The sequence below is a fragment of the Ictalurus punctatus genome, chromosome 7 (genome assembly GCF_001660625.3).
Source record: "Ictalurus punctatus breed USDA103 chromosome 7, Coco_2.0, whole genome shotgun sequence".
In the NCBI taxonomy this organism is placed as follows: domain Eukaryota; kingdom Metazoa; phylum Chordata; class Actinopteri; order Siluriformes; family Ictaluridae; genus Ictalurus; species Ictalurus punctatus.
This window is the reverse complement of record NC_030422.2, coordinates 26062482-26070160: the sequence shown is the minus strand read 5'-3', so window position 1 is coordinate 26070160 and position 7679 is coordinate 26062482.

Sequence of the window (7679 nt, the reverse complement as noted above, 5' to 3'; positions counted from 1 at the left end):
GTTTTAACACTTTTTTTGATTTGTTTCTTTTTTAGGGGGTTACTCTTTTATTTTTCTTCCTTATCCTGACTACTGATGATATCCTGTGAACCAACTCACATTAATTCATAATCACAAGCGATTTAGAAAGTTTACTTCGAGTCCCTGCCGAAACTATTGGAACAGGAAGGCTAATTCATTTGTTTGTACTATACACCAAAGACATTTGGGTTTGAGATCAAAAGATGGATATGAGATGAGCGTTTAGAATTTCAGCTTTTATTTACATCTAGATGTCTTAAACAACATAAAACATAGAACTTTTTGCATCAGACCACCCAATTTTCAAGTGAGGTATAGGAACAGAAGTCTTGAAGTAAATGAAAGTAAAGTAAATAACACTTAATATTTGGTTGCATATCGCTTGCTTGTAATAACTGCAATCTGCATCAATCTCATTGACCACCAAATTGTTTCAGTGGGTTTCTCCCTACAGTCTCCTCTTCAGGAGGTGAAATGGTGTTCAGCAGGGTTAAGGTCTGGTGATTGATTTGGCCAGTCTAAAACCTTCCACTTTTCCACCTGATGAAGTCCTTTGTTGTGTTGGCACTGTGATTTGGATCGTTGTCTTTCTGCATGATAAAGTTCCTCTCTGTTAGATTGGATGCATTTCTTTGTAAATTGTTAGACAAAATGCTTTTGAATTCATTCTGCTGCTACCATCATGAGTTACATCATCAGTAAAGATTAGTGAGCCTGTTATAGAAGCAGCCATGCAAGCCAAGCCATGACACTACCTCCGCCATGTTTCACAGATAAGCTTGTATGTTTTGGATCATGAACAGATCCTTTCATTCTCCACATTTTGAACTTTCCATTCCTTTGGTAGAGGTTAATCTTGATTCTAGACGTTTTGTGGTTCATCACTATTTGTTTGCGAATTCCAATCTGGCTTTCCAATTCTTGCTGCTGAAGAGTGGTTTGCATCTTGTGGTTTTCTCTCTCTCTATGTATGTATCTATCTATCTATCTATCTATCTATCTATCTATCTATCTATGTATCTATCTATCTATGTATCTATCTATCTATCCGCCCGCCCGCCCGCCCGCCCGGTGGAGGTTATTGGGTTTTCTTCACAGCTCTCACAATGTTTCTGTGATCAGCTGTTGTTTTCATTGGCCAACCAATTCAGTGTCTTTTGGTCAGTACACTAGTGGTTTCTTTCTTTTTCAGGACGTTGGGTTGATTTTTTTTTTTTTTTTTTTTTCCCCTCTTTTCTCCATCAAAATGGCTTACTTTTCTCCCATAGACAGCTCTCTCCGATCTTCATGTTGGCCTATCCTTTTTAACAACAAATGCAGTCTTCACATGTGAAACTGAAGACTAAAGCCAATAGTAGATGCTCAGCACTATTTGTTGTTTGAATAATCAATCTAACAGGACACATCTGGGTAATAAGGAACTCGTGTCAGTAACATGTTCCAATATTTTTGCTATGTAATAATGTACTATGTTAATACATCTACATATAAATACCAGTAAAGAAAATATCATGAAAATATTACGGTTCACGGGTTGCTTTTTTTGGGGTTGTTTTAAAAAACATGGTTGCTTGTTAGGGGGAAAATCTGACAACTTGTTTTTTCTTTTTTTTTTTTTTTTCTTTTTTTTACATTTATGGTTGTTATTTCCCCAGTGCATTGACACTGTCTGCTCTCAGCCTCACAATAATATTTGTAGTGTACTTGACCCTCAAACAAATCCCCACATGGACTTATCCCGTCCCGTTCTCCCCTTCATGGGATAAAAATCACGTAATAATTCCAAGCGATGATAGTTAGTATAGCAGACATAGACATATGGTCTAAGTATGGCAAAACATACAACAAAGACTGGGAAAAGGATAAACAACTTAAAGTTTATGGTGCAGTGGAGGAGAGGGATGAAATTTTGTAAAGTAAACATAATAAGCATTTTTAAAATATATGATTATAATTATATATAATTTATTAATCTAGTTTTATAACTAGTATTGTTATAAAAGACTCATTTATAGTACACTCATACTTATAGTACATACGGTTCTAATGTAAACTCCAAGTGGTTTCAGTTTAATATTTGCTGAGATCGCAATAGGCTGTTATTATAATTGGGTTTGTTTTGAGCAGGTTTTGAAACCGCAAGAGTTTGAGACACTGCTACTGACTCACCACAGTGTTTCTCAGACATGCTTGTTGATTATGTTGCATTCAAGGCAATGTTGCAACTTGTAATTGCATCCTGCCTGCATCTGGTTTAAAAATAAATAAATGCCCCCTCAAATTGAAAGTTCAACTCATCAACTTGGGGTAGTCTTCTCAACTACCAGTTCTTCTCCATGGCCGCTCACACTGTGAACAGTGTAACATTCCCCTTCTCTACATTTTAATTGGTTTAGTATTGGCTTTAGATCAGTTAATATACAGACAAAGTACTTGGTTAAATCTATAACACTGGCCATACTAATCGCTGTTTTAAGAAGGCAATCATCATCAGTTATCAGTAACATTGGCTGGCTAGCCTGTCTCTAAGCTACTCGCCATTGCTACCTGCTTTGTTGCTGTAGTGCAGTTTCAGTCCAAAATGGTGCATGAATGCAAATGTAAAAGTGCTGTTAAAGTATATTTTTATGAGCTTTACATGCTCTGAATGAGCTAAAAAACAAAAAAAAGTTATGCTTTTGAGCAGGAAAGCGTCCGTTCGACTTCAAACATTGAATGTGCCGAGGTAGGAAATGACCTTATTCAAATTATTTTAAAGTTTTACAATTATTGTTAAATTATTAGACTTCAAATTACCACATGGATTGCACAATGAACGCAGCATGAATCAGGAGATTTGAGATCTGGGAAAATATAAAAATAGGCTAAAGAGTGGGGACCAGGATTGAGAAACAGTGTTGTACACTATTTACAGTTGGCTAAAATAATTGAAAATCAAATCTTGCAATTTATAATTTACTGAGATGCCAGTCTTACTTGATTGCAAAAGCTCATTTAATAACCGCTCAGTGTAAATTGCAGTCTAAAGTGAAAGATTGCATTCTTGCATGTTTGTGGTCTATCAGTAGCAGCAAGCAGAAGAGGAAGTCAGTGGTTTACCGGTGAAAAAGAAAAAAAAACCCTGCTAGATGAAAAGAGAACAGCTTTCAAATTAAATTCAAATGTGTGAACACTTTACACAGCACAAATCCATAATGAAAGCTGCAGAGATCAGCTTTAAGGAGATTCGAGTTTTTAAACATCCATCCAGCTATTTTCTTTACTGCTTATCCTATTCAGCGTCGTAGGGAGCCTGGAGCCTATTCCAGGCAGCTCGGGGCACGAGCCAGGAGACACCCTGAATGGGGTGCCAGAAAATCACAGGGCATCATCGCGCACACATTCACCCACTACAGACAATTTGGAAACGCCAATCAGCCTACAATGCATGTCTTTCGACTAGGGGAGGAGACTGGAGTACTCGGAGGAAACCCGCCAAGCACAGGGAAAATATATAAGCCCCACATACAGAGAGCATAGGCGGCAAGACGTTTAATAAATGTATCGTCCAATTTAGTTTGGATGGGGATGGGGGAGATTTTTCCCTTCTTTTTTTTTTCCACAAGTCACCTGCAATTCCCACAGACCAGCCAGCTCTCCCCTGCCCCCTATCTCCCCTTAATACAACAGCTACCAAACAGGGATGGTGTGAGCTAACATCCGTCGAGACACATCAAGCCAGCCGACCGCATATTTTCAAACTGCAGCTCATGCTGCATCACAGGGCAGAGTAACGGTGCATCCAATTAAAACATTGTTTGCAGGAGACATGAAATAACTCCCCAACTAGAGTCCCCCCAGTGTATTTCGGCCATTTCCACCATTTTTTCCCCCGTTGCCCCGGAATGAAACGGGCCATCCAATTAGATTTGAGCTTTAGATCACGTGCCTGGAGCCTCAGCTGTTGCAGAAAAGGGCAAGACTGGTGGCACTATAGCACAGAAAGCTGTTTTGAAAACCGGTCTAAACACCGAATATAAGTATTACAGAAGAGAGAAGAAAATGGATGTTGAGTTCTTGTTATCATTGGTGTCTGAGAACGGAGAACTTTTTGATAAAAAGTCACATCAACTACAAAAACATCTTTTCTGTGCTTCTTAACAGTTTGTGTGCCTTATGGTGCTATTCGCCAACATTTAAGTGATGCTTTTTCTCAGTGGTCAAAGACGGTAGGCGATCAGCTGAATAGTAGGTTGCGCCACCTAGTGTGCAGGCGTGAATTAGCCGAAGGCGATCAGTCGTTTCTCATTTGGTGTGAAAGCACAGTTCATCTGTGATTCACTTTGTTTTATCGAGCAGTGCTCAGTGTGAAAGGGCCTTTACACATTGAAGGAACATTGCATTTTGTGCAGCGCTGCTGTCTGTTAGGGTCTCAGGTCTGAGAGGCTTCCCCACCATAGGGCTTAGTGGTTAGCACATTCGCCTCACACCGCCAGGGTCGGGGTTTGATTCCCATGGCTCTGTGTGTGTGGAGTTTGCATGTTCTGCATGCTGCGTGGATTTCCTCCCCCAGTCCAAAGATGTGCTAAAATAGGCTGATTGGCGTGTGTGTGATTGCGCCCTCTGATGGACTGGCACCCTGTCCAGGGTGTACCCCGCCTTGTGCCCAATGCTCCCTGGTATAGGCTCCAGGTTCCCCGTGACCCTGAAAAGGAGTAAGCGGTATAGAAGATGGATGGATGGACACATAATAGTAGAATACCAGGTCAGCTCCCATAAACAACTTAACAGTGAAGAGAGCTACACAGATGTGTATTCACAATAGGTCAGCTTGAATGAAAGATTCATTAACAGATTCATTGAGATTCATTAACAGGAGATTAAAACACTACCACTCTCTTCCTTGCTCATCACTGCTCTGTGTTTTCAAGCAAGTCAGTTGTCAGTGTTATCTGAATCATCTGAAATTGGAGTAGGGGTTAGAGGAGCTGGCTCTTTTCTGCATACGGTCTGCAGATCTCTTAATTTTTCTCACATTGCAACAGCAGCTGTACTTTGGGATGCACTAGTGATCTGAAAACAACACATTCTAATGAACATTTCACAAAAAAATATTTAAAAAGCAGGCAGGCAAATTATGATTCTTGTGTTGTTTCTTATTAAGAATATGACTGTGAGTGGAGCTCAGCTGCAGTTCAGTCTCTCACCAGCAGAAGGAGCTTTTACATTGAATCACACTACAGACATCAACTTATATATTGTTATTGAGGTTTGTTTAAATCCAATCAGGTGTCCAGTCAAACATGCTAATGACTATACTGACTACAAATGGACATTCACAAAATAATTTTAGCTGTCTAGCACAGAATATTGGAGTTGAAATAGCTAAAAGAGGCACATGGTGCCTTAGTGGTTAGCATGTTTGCCTCACACCTCCAGGGTCGGTGGTTCAATTCCTACTGTGGTCCTGTGTGTGCAGAGTTTGCATGTTTTCCCTGTGCTGTGGGAGTTTCCTCCCCCAGTGACCCTGAAAAGGATAAGTGGTATAGAAGATGGATGGATGGTTAAATAAAAGAGCTCAAAGTACAGACTTTCAGCTTTAATTTGAGGGTATTTACATCCACATTGAATTAACTTGTATATGCAGTCCCCCTCATTTTAAGTGGCCAAAAGTATTTGGACAAACTAACAGTCATAAGTTAAATTATCATACTTAGTTGCAAAACCTTTGCAGTCTATGACTGTCTGGAAACCATAGGCATAACCAGATGCAGGGTTTCTTCCCTTGTGTTGCTCTACCAGGTCTTAACTGCAGCTGTCTTCACGTCCTGCCTGTTCTAGTGGTTTTTTGCCTTCATAAACTGAAATGCATGTTAAATTACTTTCAGGTCAGGTGACTTGGCCACAGACTTCATCCTGGTGCTTTTGTCAGCAGTCACATCAATAAATACAAGAGAAGCAGTTCCACTGGCAGCCATACACATCCACGCCATAAGATGATGTATGCTTCAGATCATGAGCAGTTCCTTTCCTTCTCCATATTTTTCTCTTCCCAACATTCCCAAGTTGATCTTTGTCTCATCTCTCTATATGCTGTTGTTCCAGAAATGTGTGGGCATTTTAAAATGTTTTACCAAACTCTGATCTGATCTGATCTGATCTTCCTGCTTTTGAGGCTCTATGGTTTACATCCTGTGGTAAACCCCATATGTTCACCTTGCTAAAGTCCTGACTGTGACACAGGTACTCTTACTTGCTGGACAGGGTTTTTCTTTACCAGAGAAAGAAATTTTCTGTCATCCACCACAGTTTTCTGTGCTCTTCCAGGATTTCTGGTGTTCCTGAGCTCACCAGTGCATTCTTTCTTTTTAAGAATGTACTATGTAGTTGATTTGGCCACACCGAATGTTTCTGTATATCTCTCTAATGGGTTTGTTTTGATTTTTCAGCCTAATGATGGCTCACCTCACTGGCAGTGACAGCCCTTTTGACTTCATATTAAGATTCCAAATGCACTTGTAATACATTCTAGACCTCTTATCTGCTTATTTGTAAGTGAAATAATGAGGGGAATAACACACAGCTGGCCATGGAACAGCTGAGCAGGCAACTGTCAAAACGGGGGACCACATATTAAAAGTGCTTCCTACACAGTTCTTCAGAATTTGATATAAATACCCTCAGATTAAAGCAGAAAGTCTGCACTTTGAGTTAGAATTTGAGTTAATATTCATTAATTAACTTCAACTTCAATATTCTGTAATAGACCGCAAAAACAACAGTGTCTTTGTCAGTGGCTAAATGTGTATGTACTTAACTGTAACAGTGTGAATTTGCGTATACTTGTGTGGATTGTGATGTTCACCAGTGTAATAAAATAAATCTCAAGGACTCCTGGGATCCCCAGACCCTGCCTTGACAACCACTGTTCAATTTTTAATGACCTGGCTCTGGTGTACTGGTGTTTTAACAGTGTTTTTAAAAAGAGAGGAAGTGCATGTCACACTCTACTGGAATGTTTTCCAGATATGCAAATGAAGAATGCTGTAACGTAAGAATGATTCTGGGTAAGTTTTTCAATGGGAAATTTTCTGTAATTGCCAGGCTGTTATTCTGTTCGAGCACATAACTAATAGACTGCCTGTACATGAAGATGACATCAGGTCTGGTTTAGGGGACTAAATTTTACACAAAACTTTATCCACCTATAACACACAAGAGGACACTGAATAACCTACTCAATAATCTCGAACAACCAAACAGGCACACACGAATACTAGGGCATGTTTGATTACCTGCATAATTAACACTAGACTGGAACAATAAATAAAAACACGTCTCGGAAGTAGAAGGCAAAGCCGTGATTTGTGGACATGCAAAACATTCTAATAAATGAATATATGAATATAACCAGACAATTAATAACAGTACACACAATTTATACAATTATAATTTAATGTAGAAAAAGATATACAGTATGAAAGCGTTCTACTTTCTAATAAAAAAATAATATATATATATATATATATATATATATATATATATATATATATATATATATATATATATATATATATATATATATAAATAACAAATAAGATTTCATCATATTTTTAGGCTACATAATGCTATGTTCTGTATGTACAATATATATATATATATATAATATATATATATAT